This window comes from Meles meles, chromosome 1 (genome assembly GCF_922984935.1).
Source record: "Meles meles chromosome 1, mMelMel3.1 paternal haplotype, whole genome shotgun sequence".
In the NCBI taxonomy this organism is placed as follows: domain Eukaryota; kingdom Metazoa; phylum Chordata; class Mammalia; order Carnivora; family Mustelidae; genus Meles; species Meles meles.
In genome coordinates, this window is record NC_060066.1 from 11,625,601 (window position 1) to 11,644,579 (window position 18,979).

General features: G+C 38.7%; 1 protein-coding gene across 7 annotated transcripts in view; it reads left to right on the forward strand.

Annotated features, from left to right (window-relative positions):
• CYRIB (CYFIP related Rac1 interactor B) overlaps positions 1-18,979 on the forward strand; it is a 141,934-nt gene that overhangs the window by 72,645 nt on the left and 50,310 nt on the right. For 6 of the 7 annotated variants that reach the window (XM_045977991.1, XM_045978030.1, XM_045978038.1 and 3 more), the window contains one exon: positions 13,278-13,316. The exons of the other annotated variant lie outside the window; for it this stretch is intronic. The gene's annotated coding sequence lies outside the window, so the exon portion shown is untranslated. The remainder of the gene's footprint in view (positions 1-13,277; positions 13,317-18,979) is intronic. 7 annotated transcript variants of the gene reach the window in all.

The following is an 18,979-nucleotide window of genomic DNA, read 5'->3' on the forward strand; positions in this document are numbered from 1 at the left end:
CGACGCGGGACTCGATCCCAGGACCTGAGATCATGACCTGAGCCGAAGGCAGCGGCTTAACCCACTGAGCCACCCAGGCGCCCCTGTCTTGTTATTTTCTTAATGGTATCATTTGAGGTGCAAGGGTTTTGAACTTTGATAGAGTCTAGTTTACCTTTTTCTTTGCTTTTAAGAATCCTGCTTTTGTTGCTGTGTCCGTGAAGTCTCAGGACCATGAGATTTATGCCTATGTATTCTAAATGTTTCATATTTTATCATTTTACTTCTTAGTTTGGGTTTGTGATCCATTTTTAATTAACCTTTTTTTTAAAGGGTCATCTGTTTGTTTTTTTAAGATTTTATTTATTTATTTGACACAGAGAGAGAGAGATCACAAGTAGGTAGAGAGGCAGGTAGAGAGACAGGAGGAAGTAAGCTCCCTGCTGAGCAGAGAGCCCCATGCAGGGCTCGATCCCAGGACCCTGAGATCATGACCTGAGCTGAAGGCAGAGGCTTAACCCACTGAGCCCCTTTAATTAACTTTTTTAAAAGATTTTATTTACTTATTGAGAGAGAGTGGGCATGTGAGCGGTGGGAGGAACAGAGGGAGAGAGAATCCCAGGCAGACTCTGTGCCAAGCACAGAGCCTGTCACAGGGCTCGATCCCACGACCATGAGATCATGACCTTAGCCAAAACGAGGAATCGGACACTCAACTGAGTGAGCCACCTAGGTACCACTAATTAATTTTTATATATATTGTGAGGTAAGTTTCTTAAGTTGACCTTTTTGTATATAGATACCCAGTTGTCTCAGTGTCATCTGTTGAAAAGACTGTCCTTTTCCCCGTTGCTTTGCCATGGTGTCTTGGTTGAGAATCAGTTGACCCTAGATACATGGGTTTATTTCTGGACTCTCTTTTCTGTTTCATTGGCCTACATGACTGTCATTCTGCTAGTACCGCATGTCTTGATTATTGTAGCTCGTCATGCCATATTTTAATAGCACAAATAGCATTCTTTCATTGTAAAAGTGTATGCTCATTTATTTTAAAAAATGAAACAAAATGGAAAAAAAGGCAAAAATCACCATCTAAGTGGTCAGTGTTCTGGTGAACGTCTCTCCAGATATCCGCACATACATGCATGTTGTATGAGTGTACGCATGTCCTCCACAGTTATACATAAAGACGCAGCAGTATTTGCCCCACGCTCATTGTTCTTGTGTACTTCTGAGTGAATACATTTATTGTTAACTTTAAGAGAGGACTGATTATTTTTCTTTCTTCAGGCACTTCTCTAATTCTGTGAGTTCTCACTGACATCCACTTCTGAGAAAAGCAGAGATTCTTTGGGCTGAGAACTGAGTGCTTTTTTTTCTTGGTAGCATGTTAATTGGAATTTATTTCTCACTTCATCTGCAGAAATATGACTTTAAAACAATTTTTTTAAATGTGCTCCGTGTATGGGTGGCAGATTATTTGTGGAACATTAACAAAAATAATCCCCAAATCCAGTTTTAAACACTTTAAAGTTTCCATAAATCTGCTCTTGAGCATTAGATTGATTCTTGGCAGTTGTGATTATGAGTGTGGAGCCAGTAAATAGTGTATGTGTGGTGATAGAGTTTTATTTGCAGTCATGTGAGGACCGATCCACACTGCAAGTTTGTTCTTGCCACGTTGATATGCTCTATTGCATTTCGTGGATTCAGCCTGCCTGTAATCATGATAAAGCTCCATCCCATGATACTTCCAGTAATCATTGTTGGAACTGTGACCAGTTCCTGAAACACTTTCTCATCTTGGGCATAGGTCAGATCCCATGATCAGAAACTCCCCTGACATTCACCTGCTTCTTGTAGTATGAGTTTTATATTGTGACTATACGGCTTCAAGATACATTTAGAGGCATAACATATATAGGAGACCATATAGATTTTTCTTAATTTTAAAAGATTGAAGTTTAGTCTGTGGCAGTGGGGAGCCATAAAGGTTTGATTTTGGGGAGTGACAGTGTGACAAGTTTCAGAAAGCCACCTTTACATTGGCTTGATGGAAATTCGGTGTTTGAAAAAAGCATGCCGAAATTCTGTGGGAAACTGGATTGCATGATAGAATTATATAAATGAGGTGTTTTTCTACAAGATTTTAAAAAGGAAACTTAAGAAATTTTCAGATGACAAATGGACTCTTTACAGAAAGGAAAGCAACGTGTTAAAGCGTTAACTGGCTAACTATGTGGTGGGATTATGGATTTTTCTTCCTACTTTTTGTGGAAAATTTAGTAAAGTGATAATATATCATGTAATAAGATGGGAAAATGGAACTCTTTTATTCTGAGTTTGGCCCTAAGTTGAGAGGTGCACGTTTCTAAAGAGAGTTATAAGCATCCCATGCAGGTCTTGCAAAATAAAGAGCCAGAAAATGGATTTGTGACCTCTAAATACCTACCCCACCTGTTGATAGAAAAAAATCAGGGAGCTGTATATTAGAATAGTTTTTGAACTGAGTTGTTGTTAATTGGAAAAGTGTTTTTAAACCAGGTTGTTAGTGTGCTAGGAGTTTCTTCTAACATACCCCCTCCCTTCTTGGCGTGCTCCCCCTCAAGTACAGCTTTCTGGTAATGATTTGAGAGTTGAACATGTAACTTGTGTAGTTTCGGGGACACAGTGGGTTGATGTCTGTCTCACTGTGCCTGAGTCAAAGAGAAGCTGTCTGCTCTGGCAGCACAGCAAAGCCAGGTTACTGCGTGGGTGGACTGCCCATCCTCCCTGAGTTCTGAAGGGGTACATGCTTCCCACAGACGGGATGAGCACCCCTAGTGAGAGGAAGCTCGTAGAATCAGGGTGGTATGAGGCAGAGGGGGAGGAAGAAATGGTCGGATTCCCACCGGAGATGCATTATCTTGCATCAAGAAATTGTGGTGAGAGATCCCCAGTCCTGGAGTGGGTGAGAGCTTGCAGGAACTCCAGAAAGCATTCCCTGACAGATCAAATTTAAATACTTTCTGAGCGGAGAGTGCCCATGCCCTCTGATGACACTGCACTGCTACAGCCGGGGTTAGTAAGGTGGAAGGGAGAGCCGGAAAGCACTGTGCTCCTGTCATGCCTGGAAGTGAGCAGGCTGCAGGCAGAACTGGGACAGGGCGAGAAGCGGTAGTGCTGGATGACAAATTTTGACAATTCTACTAAACTGGGTCTATCAATTTCTAAATTCTGACAGTTTTTATAACTTGAAAATGACCAAAGTCATAGGCTTGCTTAAATGAAAGTTCAGGGACATTAAACTGCTACCACAGAATAACTTTAAAGGACAGTGGTTGATAAAACATTGCTTTATGGTTATATCCCACAGGTTTTGCTTGTTCAGGGTAATGGTTACAATTATTTTTCTGATAAGACACCTATCAATGAAAACAAAGAGGAATGTGCCCATTGAGGCATTTTGTTATGGATTAAAATGTCATCATCTTTGGGACCAGTCAGATCTGTGCTTGAGTCAGATTAACCCTTAACACTGACATGAGTTAAGTAAACCAATTTCTGAGGTTCATGTTCCTCATTTACTTTCTATGGAAGGGTAACATTATAGGGTAACATCATCTGTTTTGCAGTGTTTTATGAAAAAATTGTAGTCTATAGCAAAATGCATGGTATACAGGAGGTATTCACAAATCTTAATAACCCTCTTCCCTTCTTATAGCAAATGCTTCCTAAAGGTTTAAATATATTCTCACTCTCCTTAATATGTGCTTTGCTTCTTCTAAATGTATTCTCTAAAAATACCAGATGGGTTAGGGGATTGAGTATGACTACAGGATATTATCCAGGATGTAAGAAATGCTGGTTTTTAGGAGAGCTAAAAATTCCACTTTTGATTTGAAATGTGATATATTTTCAGGAAGAGTGAAAAGTAATTTCACTTGCATGTTGTTTTTTAGTGAGGAAACATGAATTAAGGGTCTTAAAGAAAAGGTAGGCCCAGGTGGAGAATCTTTTCATTACTGTTCTTGGAACAGTTTAGAATATAGAAAACAAAAAGGAAGGCCTCTTATTATAGAGAGAGCAGTTCATACAAATTAGTATCATTTTAGTGTCCTTTTTCCTCAAAATGTTTCATTGTTCTTTTTCTGGGAAGTTTTAAAATTATTTATTAGACTAATATATATTTTTAAAGATTTTTATTTTATTTATTTGAAAGACAGATCACAAGTAGGCAGAGAGGTGGGGGGGGGCAGCAGGCTCCCTGCTGAGCAGAAAGCCAGATGCGGGGCTCAGTCCGAGGACCCAGAGATCATGACCAAGCCAAAGGCAGAGGGTTAACCCACTGAGCCACCCAGGCGCCCCTGGCCTAATATATTTTAAAGTGATCTTACTTTCCGAATGTTCTCTTAACTTTTTTTAATGTTCATATTTTACACTTTGAAACTTAAAATTTTAATAATATAGGTACCTCTTAAAAGTCTCAAAAATGATTTACATAATCTTTAATTTCAGAATATCTTGATTATTTACACTCTGAACCCCAAGTTACATTTGTAACATAGTTTTGCTTATTTGTAGGAATGGCTTTAAATTAGGAAGGGAGTTATAGTTCACTTTCTATATGAGTCCAGAATAGTCTTTATAATAAATTCAGGGGTTTTTGGTTAAAAGTTGGAGAAACTTATTAGGTAATTTATTGGCATGATGGCAGGTAGCTCACAGAATTGGTGGTGGAGAGATTAGGAATTCAGGTTCCAAAAGTGAGCAATAACCACAGGAGGGCAAGAAGCAGGTATTACCGTAACAGTCTGGTTAGGACACTGTGGCACTGGTCTTGTTTCTGTCCCTGTGAATGATTTCTCAAGTATCCAGGGTCTTTGGCCCATTCTCTCAAGATAGGAAGTCGTGGGAGTAGAGGGGCAGTATTGGTGGGCTGATCCTCCCTGACCTCTACACTTTTGCTCCATTGACCCTCCATATCTTTATTTAGAGGCCTTGGCCTGGTGAATTTAACACAGCCAAAGCAATTCTAGTTGGAGAAGTTTTAATTTGTTGATTTGCTTTCTATTCTTGAGTTTATACTGTTTTGAGAATGAAACCTTCAAATGCACTGTTTTGAGCATGTAGCACAAAATAGTATGTATGCATGTTGACATTGATTTCAGAAAGAGACAGTCCCTTCTTATTACACAGTAGGCAACATGATGCAATATACATACACACATGTGCCAAAATCTGAAAATACTGAATGTTTTCCACTTGATTATCTCTGCACAACCTCTAAAAGTTAGGATTCCACTAAAGGATTATCAGCTCTTGGGTGCCTAGGTGGCTCAGTCAGTGAAGCATCTGCCTTTGGCCCAGGTTGTGATCCCAGGGTCCTGAGATCGAGCCCTGAGTTGCACTGCTTCGTTCCCTTCCTCTCCTGTTCCCTGTGCTTGTACTCTGTGTATGTGTGTGTCAAATAAATAAAATCTTTAAAAAAAGGGGGGGAATACCACCTCGTTTGAGAAATAAAGTTAATCTATATGATGTGATGCTTTTGTAGTTTTGTGTATTGATGTTTTAGGTAAACTGTGGCTACTAGTGGACATTTCATTTTTAGGAGAAAAGCCTGTAAGACATGTAGGGCTGTTTTTAAAGAGAAAAGAGAACCTCTACACCCACCCCATCCCCCATTCCAGGAACTGTAGCATGTTGATGTATTTGTTGTAAAGGTAAAGCTTTAACACATACATACATAGTCTTTGATCATTAAAGAGTTAGGATAGTACATGTCCTTTTTTGAAAATGTTTCCCTGTCATCTGGTTTGTAAATTCAGACTGAGTACTTAGAATCTGGAATTATCTAAAACTTCAGTAAGAAATAAAAGAAGAGCACACAGATTAAGGTTCAGACACGCATGGCAGATGGAATAGTAGTTGTTAAAAAATTAGTGTGTGTGTGTTTTGTATTTAGTCACACTGAAAAATCTTACGCATTGTTTGTCAAGTTCTTAATGTTGGCCTCGGTCTCAGTTTAGGAAAGCATTTTTCTTAAGGACTTTAGTATTAATCTATTATGAACTGTTTGTTAACAGTCGGCACTTAAAATGTCTCTTTTAGGAGAGAATATTCCCCTTTTCCAGGTGAGTGAATATGCTCATATTTAATCCTAAAAAAACCTTACTTAAGGGGGTGCCTGGGTGGCTCAGCAGGTTAAAGCCTCTGCCTTCAGCTCAGGTCATGATCCCAGGGTCCTGGGATCGAGCCCCGCATCGGGCTCTCTGCTTGGCTGGGAGCCTGCTTCCTCCTCTCTCTCTCTCTGCCTGCCTCTCTGCCTACTTGTGATCTCTATCTGTCAAATAAATAAATCTTTTAAAAAAAAAAAAAAAACTTAATTTAAAACTTACTGAATTTAAAAAACACCTTTGAAAGTTGTTAGTGGTGATGGTATTTTTAAAAACATATCAGGCAGACTCAAATATCGGTTCTTTCTCTGAGACTATCCTCTAGGTATAGTTCAGTTATTCCCGTTTTCCCATTTTAGTTTATCCAAAGAACTCCAGTTCTATAGTATTTTACTTATTGTGTTGTAGTATTACATATATATTTTTGTTTATTGAGAGAGAACATGCATGCACATGGTGGGGAGGGGCAGGCAGAGGGAGAGAGAATCTTAAGCAGGGCTCCATCTCATGAGATCATGACCTGAGTCAAAATCAAGAGGTGGAGGCTTAACCGACTGAGCCACCCAGATGCACCATTGTAATAATTTTTAACATGTCTTCTTCATAGACTATGAGCTTCCGGAGGGCAGGTCTTATTTTACTTGGCATTTTATACTCTGCATTGCATAACATCTGACCTGTTGGAGGTCTTCTAATCTTCATAGAATTGCCATTAGGAAGCAGTTCACATTTAAGATTGTGGCAGAGCATTTTCAATAGCCTTTTAAAAATCTATTATTTGACTGCTACCAAGGCAGGTAGCTGTGCAATAATATGTATCAGATGTACAATATCTCCCCAGAGATACTAGATCTTCAGAGATCAGTCATCTGCATTTCTTGTCGTTAAGTCATTTTGTCAGCCTGGAAAAACCATTATCTATAAAACCATTAGTGTATTATTTAAAGTCTCTATCACTTTAATTTTTAATGGGAGAAATTGCACATTTTTCTAAATTTTTGTCAGGTATTTGCTACCTGTATATCAATCTTATCGCTTATTTTTCCCAAACAAATCCTTTCAGCAGGGTGGGCAGTCTTATGGGATCGTAACTCTAAACTAGTTGTATTGGCTGTTTACATCTTTTTTTTTTTTTTTTTTTTTTTTGGACAGAGAGAGAGGGATCACAAGTAGGCAGAGGGGCAGGCAGAGAGAGAGGGGGAAGCAGGCTCCCTGCTGAGCAGAGAGCCCAATGTGGGGCTCAATTCCAGGACCCTGAGATCAGGACCTGAGCTAAAGGCAGAGGCTTAACCCACTGAGCCACCCAGGAGCCCCTGCTTACATCTTTTATCCTGTTGTTTGCTAAATCACTCATCCACTCCTATGCACACTGGAGACTACAATGTTTCAAGCATTGTGCTTAGTTCAGGGGCTATAATAACAAAAGAACAGGCTGTGATAACTGCTTTCAGTCCTGGGAAAGAGCCAGACATTTTGATGAGTGAAATGATGTGTTATCCGGTCCATTTGAAGATACTTAACCCATACTTGGAATATACTCTTCTTTCACACAGTTCTGTTCTCTTAATTTCTATTATAATTGTAGTCTGTAATGGTAATACAGTGTGGACAGAATTATTATGGACTTGTTACTTTTTATGTGTGGGAGTATTATTTCCATAGGAAGTCATTAACCTCTTTCAAGATAAAGATTGTCGTGTTATTTTGTATCATAAGCACGCTGGAGACATATGCATTTTTAATAATACTTGTGGAATTGACAGAGTAACTCTGTAATATTCTGATGTTGGTCCCTTAGAACTACAAGAATGGTAGTAACAGCACCTGTGCAGAGGGTAAGATTGGCCTGATGGGATGGGTAAGACCTAGGAAAAGAGGGGCACCTGGGTGGCTCAGTTGGTAAAGCCTCTGCTTTCAGCTCAGGTCGTGATCCCAGGGTCCTGGGATCGAGCCCCGCGTCGGTCTCTCTGCTTGGCGGGGAGCCTGCTTCCTCCTCTCTCTCTCTGCCTGCCTCTCTGCCTACTTGTGATCTTTGTCTGTCAAATAAATAAATAAAAACTTAAAAAAAAAAAAAAAGACCTAGGAAAAGAGCCAGACAGTGTAATAGGTGCCTCTCATTCTCTGAGTCTCAGTCTTAGAGGGGTAGGTATTATCTCCCTTTCTACAGATGAAGAAATTGAAGCTTTGAGAGACTTAAGATTCTTGCTCAGAGTTTAAACACTGATGGACTCTTTCTGTCAAAATACATTATATGTGGATGCATATTTTTGCTAGGAAGGTGATTAAATATTTGTTTTGGTCATAGAATTCTATGGCATTAGGAAAGCAGTGTATGACAACCCAGGCACAGAGCTTCTCTCTGAAGCTCACAGGCCGAATGGGGATCAGGTCTGTAATGCTGCTCCTGCTTGACATCATGCCGCAGCATCCTGAACTAAATGCTGCACGGGCTTATGTTATTTATGAACAACACAAACTGCCTTTAAACCAACCAGATTTTGCAAATTACTTCTCTAATTTTTAATGATACATTAAGAATTAAGAAATTTTAAGAGTGGGATGCGAGTATTTGATTTTATTAGTGGTTCCTAGTTTTCTTGTGCATATGTTGGATTTTCATTCTAGTATATGAAACAGGCTTTTAAAAAATTGCACAGGTGACTCAAGATACAACTATCAGTATTTGGTGTGAGTTTTCTTTTACATTTATTGGACCATTGTAATTTCTCTGGTCTCTTCCTCTAACTGTATATCTGTATGAGTTCCACTCAGATTTAGTTATTAATGTGTAGGACTGGTTCTTTTCTTCTGTTTTTAAAAATTGTTTTGTAGATTTGCCTGTTTCTTTTTTTTTCCTCAAACGGATATGGAATAACCTTTTCAAGTTCTTAAAACTTTCTAAGGGGGCACCTGGGTGGCTGTGAAGTAGTTAAACCGCTGCCTTGGGCTCAGGTTGTGATCCCAGGGTCCTGGGATGGAGTCCCATATCTCATCCTGAGCTCCATATCTCATCCCAGCTCCTTGCTCAGAGGGAAGCCTGCTTCTCCCCCTCCCTTTGCACACGAGCACACACACACTCTCTCTCAAATAAAATCTTTTTTAAAAAACAAAATTTAGATATTTGCTAGAGTTCTGTAGTAATGCACTTTCATAATATTGTCTTATCTGGGAACACGGTCAATAGGCCATTTCATTCAAGTGTTCTTTTCTGTTTCTCCGATGGCTTTAAGATTGCTCTGTGTCTGTCAATTGAATCTGATTTTCTCATATACCCAAATGAAGGAGGAATGCAGTGTAGGTTGCATAACCAGTTAGATTTGTGTATCATCATTTGAAATGCTGCGAAGCTGTAAATGTGGTTGACAGAATGCTCTGAAGTCATAGCTTTTATGTTTTGCTGGAGGCAAAAGAACTTTAACACTTCCTTGAGGAACCTCTAGGTTTGTGGATTTTAGATGCCTGGATTATCTAATTTGCATACTATCTGATATTCACTACTAATAACCTGACATTTGATTTCTAAGCGTAAAACAATTACAAGTGTTTTCTTACTCTTGATGTATTCAGAATTAGATAAAATGGATAGAATTTTTCCCCACGGTTTTATGCAAGTGGCACTGGTTTGCTCCTCTGGTTAATGAGAGTGGCCAGCCAAGCCACTTGTTTTGTTTATTTCTGAGTGGCTTTGGTCTGCCTTAGGGAAGGAAGTTTGTTTTTGGCAGAAAAAGCAAAAATGTGTTTATTCATTCCATTTGTAGTAACATTGATCCAAGAGGAGCTTTTGAGGAAAACCAGAATGGTTAGGCTTTGAACATAAATAGCTCCTATTCATCACCTAGCTGATAGAAAAAAAAGAAAGATTAGGATTATTGGTATATCAATTATAGATAAATCCTAGAGCAGGAGTTGCAGACTTACGTTTCATCAAACAAATTTAACCCTCAGACTGTTTCTTTTGGCCTACTGATTATTTCTAAAGCTTAATTAGTTGATAACCTCTAAAAATTGTTTAACCTGAATATCCAACCCCGGATCACCTATGTTTTTAGCATGGCATGTTAGTAGCCATGGCACCCCTTAGATGAAGCATAGACATTTGTTTCCCTAGTTAGCACTTCTAATGTGGCTCCACCCAACCTAGATGCATTCAGTTTTGCAGCCCCTGGAGGCTGTTGGATTAAGAAGTAATCATAGACCTAAGACTGCTAATGCAGCTGAACCCTCCACTTTGAGTTAACAGAAGCTGGAATAGTAGGTGTGAAGATTTTAGGTAAAGAGAGCTGTAGTGGAATTTGGGATGTCTGAGAGAAAGTAGTTGCAGAGGAATCCAAGGTTTTTACTTGAGCAATTGGAAGGATAGAGATGCCATCAACTGAGTTAAGAAAGATGAGGTAGAGATCAGGTTTGGGGAGGGAAGATGAGTAGTTTAGTTTCGACATGTTATAAATTTGAGGTATCTATTTGAACATCCAAGAGGGGATATTGAATAGGCATTGGCTATGAGAGTATGGAATGGGAGATAAATGTCTAGACTGGATAAGTAAATTTGAAATATGTAGTTGATACTAAAGCCATGAGATGGAATGAAATCACAGGAGAATGGACTGCATTCTGGGCACATCAGCATCTGGGGATTTGAGAGAAGTTCAGCAACAGAGATAAAGAGCATCCAGTGAGTTAGAATGATAAGGAAGGGAGTATGGTGTCCCAAAGGACAAGTGTCCTGGCGTTGTTTCATCCCAAAAGCAGAGCTTGAGACAGACCCTTTTAAGGCAGATAATTTAGGGACCTGTTAACAAGAAACAAGTTGGTGGGGCGCCTGGTGGCTCAGCCCGTTACGTGTCTGCCTTTGGCTCAGGTCATGATCCCGGGGTCCTGGGATTTAGCCCTGCATGGGGCTCCATGCTCAGTGGGAAGCCTGTTTCTGCCTCTCCCTCTCTCAGTCTCTCTCTCTCTCAGTCTCTCTCTCTCTCAATAAATAAATAAAATCTTAAGGGAAAAAGAAACAAGTTGGAGAACTAGGGTACATGAAACAGGGAGGAAGGAAAGCCAAAACAAGGGTCTGTATTGACCTGGTCACATCTATGAGTACCTGGGCCTTAATCTTGAGCAAGTCCTCTGAGAAGATATAAGACATAAGAATATGCCTTTGGGTGGGAAGAAGGGGGTATTTATATACCAGATCCCATTCCCCAGTGGTCAGGGGTTGCTCAGAGGTTGTTGATGTTAACTTCTTCATACTTCCAGGTCAGGGTTCATATATCCCAGGATGGCTCAAGAGTTCCTCTAAGCGTCTCTTAGAGCAAAGCTTGTGAACAGAAAGTGAGCCCCATTAGTGTAGCTAAGGGGAGGTGCCTCAGCTGGAGTGAACTTGTGAGGCAGTGTGAGAGGTATCCCATACAGCCTTCCATTAAACACTTGCCATTTAGTCCATTCTGCTGCAGAGTTTTTAAGATCGTGGCCGACCACACTGTCTATGTTAGACTTATAATAGGAGGGTTAGTGAAATAATGTTCATTTTTGCAGTCCTCTACGACTTGTTCTAGATTTGCCTTACCTTCAGCCCGCACTTGAACAGGTCATCCTGGTTCAGTGACACAGACCTTCTCCAAGGGATCAATGCCTGTAGTTGATTTATCATTGTTGGGTCATAACTGTTACAGCTGCTCACTTACAGTTATTACTGAGCATTGCAGCCCCAGTCGAATCCGCTAGGTTCTGGATAGACTTCCTCCTGTCCCCATGGTGTGGCAGCAGCCATAAGTTGTTAGAGGACTCCCCGATATGGTGACTCTTTCCTTAGCATGCTGGTCCGGCAAGGAGTCCAAGTTAACCAGGTGGTAGTTGCTTCAGAATATTTCCTGTGTCTTCTGGCAGAAACCACTGTTCTCCTCCTCCACTCTCAGAATTTCTAATCCAGTGAACCTGAAGGTTGTCCATCCTGTTTCCATCTGTTGGTTCCAGGACCTTTTTGTCCCTCCCTCCCTCCCTTCTTTTCTTATCTGTCAGAGACACAGCACCACATTTTAGCCTTTAGAAGACAATGTATGTGTTTGATTACTTACCATCTTGGAAGGCAGTGTCCTATCCCCTCTAAATGTTACTAAGCATATAGAAATTGTGTTCACAAAGTCCAGGACTCTGGCCATAGAATAAACAATTAGGGAAAGAGATTTTTATGTAAAGGTGAGTAGTTACCTTAGTCAAATATGTCCCCCACTGCATGTGAACTCAGTTAGTTTGTTCTAGTGGCTGTAGTTGCTCTTGGTTATAAAGTTAGAGTAAAATCATTTTGAAGATTTAATTTTACCTCAGATGTTTTAGGATTTGCAGATACTTTAATAGTACTAGTAAACCAGTCCTACAGAGGACTTCGTGGTTCACTTGGGTTTTGCCAGATGTACCTCTGGCAAGTAATAGGTTATTGTCATGGAATATAAGGATCTTTGTACCTCTAGCAAAACTGGTATTTTTTTTTTAAAGATTTTATTTATTTATTTGACAGAGATCATAAGTAGGCAGAGAGGCAGGCAGAGAGAGTGAGAGGGAAGCAGGCTCCCTGCCAAGCAGAGAACCTGATGTGGGACTCGATCCCAGGACCCTGAGATCATGACCTGAGCCGAAGGCAGCAGCTTAAACCACTGAGCCACCCAGGCGCCCCAAAACTGGTATTTTTAATACATTGAAAGGAAATGAATGTAAACTATGATAATAGTATAGAAATATATCTCTTTTGGTAATTTTAGGCCCCTGTTATAAGAAAAAAGACGAATTAGAAATTTTCTTTCCTTTCTGTCTCTTGCTTCATGATATGATGAGTACTATATACTTCCCTTGGTAAAGATTGTAGTCTTTGAGTGTTTTGAGGGTGGCAATTACAGTGTCTTATTTAAGCCTGTTGGTATTTTCCAGGGCTTAACATAATGGCTTACTCTTAGTAGGTTCTCTGTAAATAGTTGTTGACTTAATTCAAGGAGGTGTATGTTCGTTCATATACATACACACACATAAGTGTATATAGCATATGCGTGTGATATGTGATGGCGTTCATAAACTTTGTTAAAGTTAACTTTAATAAAATTAAACATGTTTTTAAGTATAATAATGTTTTAGACTTTCTTCCTTTTTTCTTTCTTTAAACAGATAGAAGGACAAGAACAGAATCACCAGCACTGGCTGAAGGTAAATATGTCTTTTGGAGGAAATGATAATTCAGATGTAAATGAAAAGTTATGATTTAAGTAAAAAAACTACATTGGCTCAGTATAATTTAGGAAGATGTTCTGTATATAATACTGAACTACTAAAAATATCTTTAGGAAATACCCTATACTGTTTAGTTTCTTAGAATAGGAAGTAGTGGGGGAAATGTAAATTAATTAGAACTTTTTTTTTTAACTACTTTCTTTCAGTAGGAGAGATATATGTTTTTCTTTGAATTCCTTTTTAAGTCATTTTAGTTATCACGATATAGTTAATCAGGAAAGGTCTGACCCATAATTCTAATGGTTTTAATATGTATGTGCTATATATAAAGGAAAACACTTTTCCATGCTTTCTTCAATAAGAATTCTAGCTGTTACTGATTTTGGTCTTCTTGAAAAAGTCTTGCCAAGAACACAATAGCCACCACAAAAGTTACTGATACAGGTGTCCTCAGTACTTAAACATTTATCATTCTGTAATTGTTTTAATTATGATAAGTTAATAGGTATTTACAAATGTAATTTTCCTGTAGATGTATTTTGTGTTCTTCCAGTGAAAATGAGCAGCTTAAAATTTCTTTCTGTGCTCTTCCTAGCCTTAAACAGAGATATTTACATTTCAAAACTTGACTGTCATTTTACTAGAGCTGATAATAAGGCAGTTATCCTGATCATCTTTTGGAATTGTAATTACCTCACCTACTCTGTGTATGTTACAGTGCGGGAGTTGTCGACCTTTTTTTGTGCCATGGACCTCTGGTAATCTGGTGAAGCCTGTGAATCCCTTCCCAGAATAATGATTCTGAAAATGATTCGTGATGTTATGAAATAAAGCACATAAGATTAAAAAGGAAATTAGTTATATTGAAATATAGCTAACAAATATTAAAAATAAAAATTTTTGATAGAGTATATGTATGCTTCTCAGAGTAGAGAATAAACTTCAGCAACAATTCTGCTAACTATTGTAATTTTAAATAGTGATGAGTTTGCAGTACCTGTAGTATAATATGAAAATACCTCTGATTTCACTTGATGATAAGTTCATAGGTATTTCTGATAGTATTTTGCTTTGTTGCTTATAATTTTGATTGAAGGAATTGTAAAACTTCACCTAGAGGTTAGTGAGAAGATTCCCATCCAAGTCCACAGGTCACTGACTTATTCCTCTGGACCCTAGATTAAGAACTCCTGCTAATGAAAAGTCAGCTAGACCTTTCTTGCTCCATCATATTTGAATAAGTGTGTTTTTTTTATGTTGTGTATAACTAATCTTTAAAGAGTAGAGTTATACAGTCATTTCTTAAGAAATATCCCAATGATAGAAGTTCTTGAAATAAATAGTTTTGAAGAAACTTCAGTTTGCTGGTCAATAATCACAGAAACAGCGGCATATTCTGTGGAAAAGGGAGTCGAAGATAAGTGGTAAGCCTTGGAGAGTGCCCATCTCCAGAGAACTCGCATTCTGTTTCAAGGAACATGAAATTAACATGTAAAAAATAAAATACCAGCTTGAGATGTTGAAAGTTTAATGAGGAAGAAAATGTCGTGATTTCCACAGGAAGGATACAAATAGGTCTGATGCTTGTATTATGGAATCACAAAGAAAGGTCAAGACTTGTAAAAAGTCATCAAATGTTTTACAGTTAATTCAGTAACATGAACTATACAATGATCATCTGCCAGCCTAAGCTAGGAAGAGCCCAGAATGGTGTTACTAAATTTGACAAATGGTCGTTCAGAACCTTGTAGCTGACTGCCAATAAAGGGACTGGCAGATCTGTTGAAGCTTGACTGATAGCAAAAACACTGTTCTGAAGGGGACACGGTGGGGCATCTGACTTTGCGGTATTTTTTGGTTGTGGTGCACTTGATTTGTTCTGTTAATGTGATCTGCCCTTATGCCATATTTTAAAAATGTTCTCAAAGGCTTCACTGTCAGGATCATTAGATTAAGCCCCACTTCTGAAAACTAATTTGCTGCTTTTGCCAAGTCCCCAAGTTTCTCTAGTCCTCAGTTTCTTTCTATAAAATTAGAGAACTGAGCTACATGATTTCAGGTCCTCTCATGAACCCTGTATTCTGGGCTGATTTTCTACCTTTTCTGGGACCCTTCACTTCCTTTCTCTTTTTCCCTACCAGCAACGTTTGAAAGATGGTAAAAATACTCAAAGTTGCTAAGTAGTTTGAACTTTCGTTTATATAAATATTGCCCTAGTAAAAGCTATACAAAACTCTAAAAGCTATAATTATTAGATAGTATACTTCGTTCAAAATGTTTTTATGATGTATATACTCTGCATTTTGGTCTGCTGGAGTCTTTTTAGCCTTACAAGCGGTACTGATTTTTAAATGTAGGAAGATTATTCAAGTACACATTTTTAAGATTATGTGATTACCAAGAAGAGGAAATTTATATATTTTTTTGTATTCTGTTTGATTATGATGAACCTGGGGGAGTTATATTTAAGAGAATGGTTTTAAATGAAGTTCAGGAACTGTAATGTCACTGTACTGAATTCCTTTCATATGCTGGGCCCAAACGGAGAGACCTGACAAAGGGTAGAGAAATATTTAAGGACATTGTTTAGTTACCATCTGTCATCTTTTTTAGTCAGTGTTTTGTTTTTTCCTTAAAAATTTTTTTCTCTGAGAATTTTATTCCTAATTTAGAAATTTTCATGCTGGTATTAATTTCTTTCAAGAAGACTTCAAAGTTTTAATTTTCTTTACTCCTTTTGGCTGAATTATGTGTATTTTCTTTTATGACTAAGAAGAAAATGGCAGAATGGTTAAGAGAACTGTTGGGAGCCAGCTTTGTGTGAGTGAGAATTCTGGCCTCATTGTTTACTAATTTGTTGACTCTGAGAAAGTTATCTAATCCTTCTGACCCTCAGGTTGCTCAGTAGAATGAGGATTGTAGTGTTAGACAACCTCCAAAATGGTGGAGAACTTTATAAGATAATACTGTGTATATGTTACTTGGCATCGTGTGTGGCACGCAGAAAGATCTCAGTCATTTGTTTTTACTTTCATTTAGTCCTCACAGCGTTCAAGGGCCTCTGCGAGGTGCTTGGGATATGAAAATGAAGTTACAGTCACACTCAGGGCACGATGGTTTTGATGCCTTTAGTTCCTTCAGTCTGTAATGTTAAAGAAGGTCCTTATGATAAATATTCCTAAATAACCCTTTCTAAACTTCGTTCTCTTTGGAAACTAAATCATCATAATTACTAGAAAGGAGATAGCTTGTTTGTAATTTTTTGCATATGTGAGTATGTGTTTATAGTCCAATAGGTAGCTTTCTTTTGACCTCAGTTTAATATATTTTAAGATATTTCCGATACTTAATAGTGCCATAGGGACTATTTAATTCTCAGAACCCAGTGAGAACTGAGGCCAGTGAGGAGAAATTAGCAAATGGGCAAATATTAGCTTAATATAAGCTTTGTGTGATTCTTCACAGGATTCATGTTGGATTAATTGTGCATCATTTAATCATCCACTAAAGTTCCTAAAAAAGTTTCTAAAAATTGACTGAAGTCTAAATTTTTTTTAAAGATTTTATGTATTTCTTGGAGAGAGAGGGCATGAGCAGGGGGTGGGGACAGAGGGAGAGGGAGGAGCAGACTCCCCAGTGATCAGGGAGCCTGACATGGGGCTTGATCCCAGGATCCCAAGATCATGGCCTGGGCCAAGGGCAGACACTCAACCAATGAGCCACCCAGGCTATAGTCATGCAGAATGAAATACTTAAACAGGGGCTAGTTGGCTGCTTGGCATGGATGTTATAGAACAGGTACATACTTGACTAGACAGTCAAGTTTGAGTCTTCCATTTTAGCACATGTTGTATTTATTCTGGGCTGCTATAACAAAATGTAGGAAACTAGGTGGCTTATAAATAGCAGAAATTTATTTCTCACAGTTCTGGAGGCTGGAAGTCCCAAGATCAAGGTGCCAGCATAATTGGGTTTGGGTGAGGTCCACTTTCCAGTTCATAACACAGCTGTCCTCTTGCTGTGTCCTCATATGGTCGAAAGAGCAATGGAGTTTTCAGGGGTCATTTCTGTCAGGGCATTAATTGCATTCATGAGGCCTCCACACTGATGACCCAATCACCTTTCAAAGGGTTTAATCATGTTGGGTTTTAGGATTTCACAAGTGAATTATGAGGGGACACAGACATTCATGTTCTATCTCTTATAGTTTTTAGAATAGAAAGCTGATATATAAAACAGGCTTGGTAGCAAAACCAGACAAGAACAGAGAAAAAAATTAGTAGGTTGTTTTACTTACAAAATAATCTAAAGTGGAATCTTTGGCCAAATCTCGAGATACAAATTTTTAAGTGACTGTATGGAGTTAATACCAGGAATGCAAGGATGGTTTAGCAGTAATAAATGTAGCCAAGTAATCTTATATTCTTATAATCTCATATTCGTAGATTAAATGAAAAAATTGTTGATATGATAAAAATGAGAGTTCTGCCTCAGAATGGGGTGTGTGTGTGTGTGTGTGTGTGTGTGTGTGTGTATTTAATGCAAAATCAAGTCAAAATCCCATTAAGATCTTTGTAGAACTTGACAGTTTTGTGGGTGAACAAAAGACGAGATTAGTTAAGGCACTTTTGTAGATCAATCATTACTTAAATGGTAAGCATAGACCACAAAGAAAAGTGGATTTTACATGTGACAGATGGCACCATGGGCAAAGTGAAGACTAGGATACTGCAGTATTACAGACTAGGAGAAAATATTTGCCATGTGTATAAGCATCAAAACATTGGTACCCAAAAGTCCTATCTAGAATTCCTAAAGTCGTGCTCGCTTCGGCAGCACATATACTAGAATTCCTAAAGTCTGCCTGTGGGGATGGGAGAGTGGCATATCAGCTGGTATTGAATTAGGAAAACATACCACCCTGGGTATTTCAAACAGGGAATATGTTTATTGTTATAGAGGATTGTTTATGAAGGTATTAGACTAGAAGAGCAAAGGAGAAGAAGAGACATGGAGTGGAAGAAAAAAAATTGGGATGATGGCTCTGCTACCAGAGATAAGCTGCTCCCACCATTAGACTGCAACCCACAGGCTGCACTTGGTTCTGCCTCTAACTGGGGCAGCACATACTGGCCTCCCCTTATCTGACTGCTCTTAGAGCAGTTGCTGGTGTGTCCTGGCTAGAGACAGAAAGCTTCTCTCTCTCTCCTGCCTTCTCATTTTCCCAGTGCCTCTTATTGACATAACCTAACAGCTGGAAAGAATGTCATGTACAGATTCTGGGCCCCTGCAGTGTGGACTACAGTGTATAGAAATGTACGTGTAGGAAAGATTGTAGAAGAATAAATAACACAAGTTACAAAGGACATGCATATACATTTTACAGATGACCTATAAACATGGAGAGGCACATTTTTACTGGTAATCAAGCAAATGTAAATTAAAGCATCATTGAGATTTTCACAATCTAAACATTGAAGCTTGAGGTTTTGGAGGATGGGAGAGAGATGATCTTTTGCTAATGGAACAATGAATTGATAGAAGTACTGTGGAGAGCAGTTTGGCACAATGTAGTAAAATTATAGTTGCCCTTTAATTTCTATATGGCCATCCAGTCGAAACTCTTGTACATGGGCACG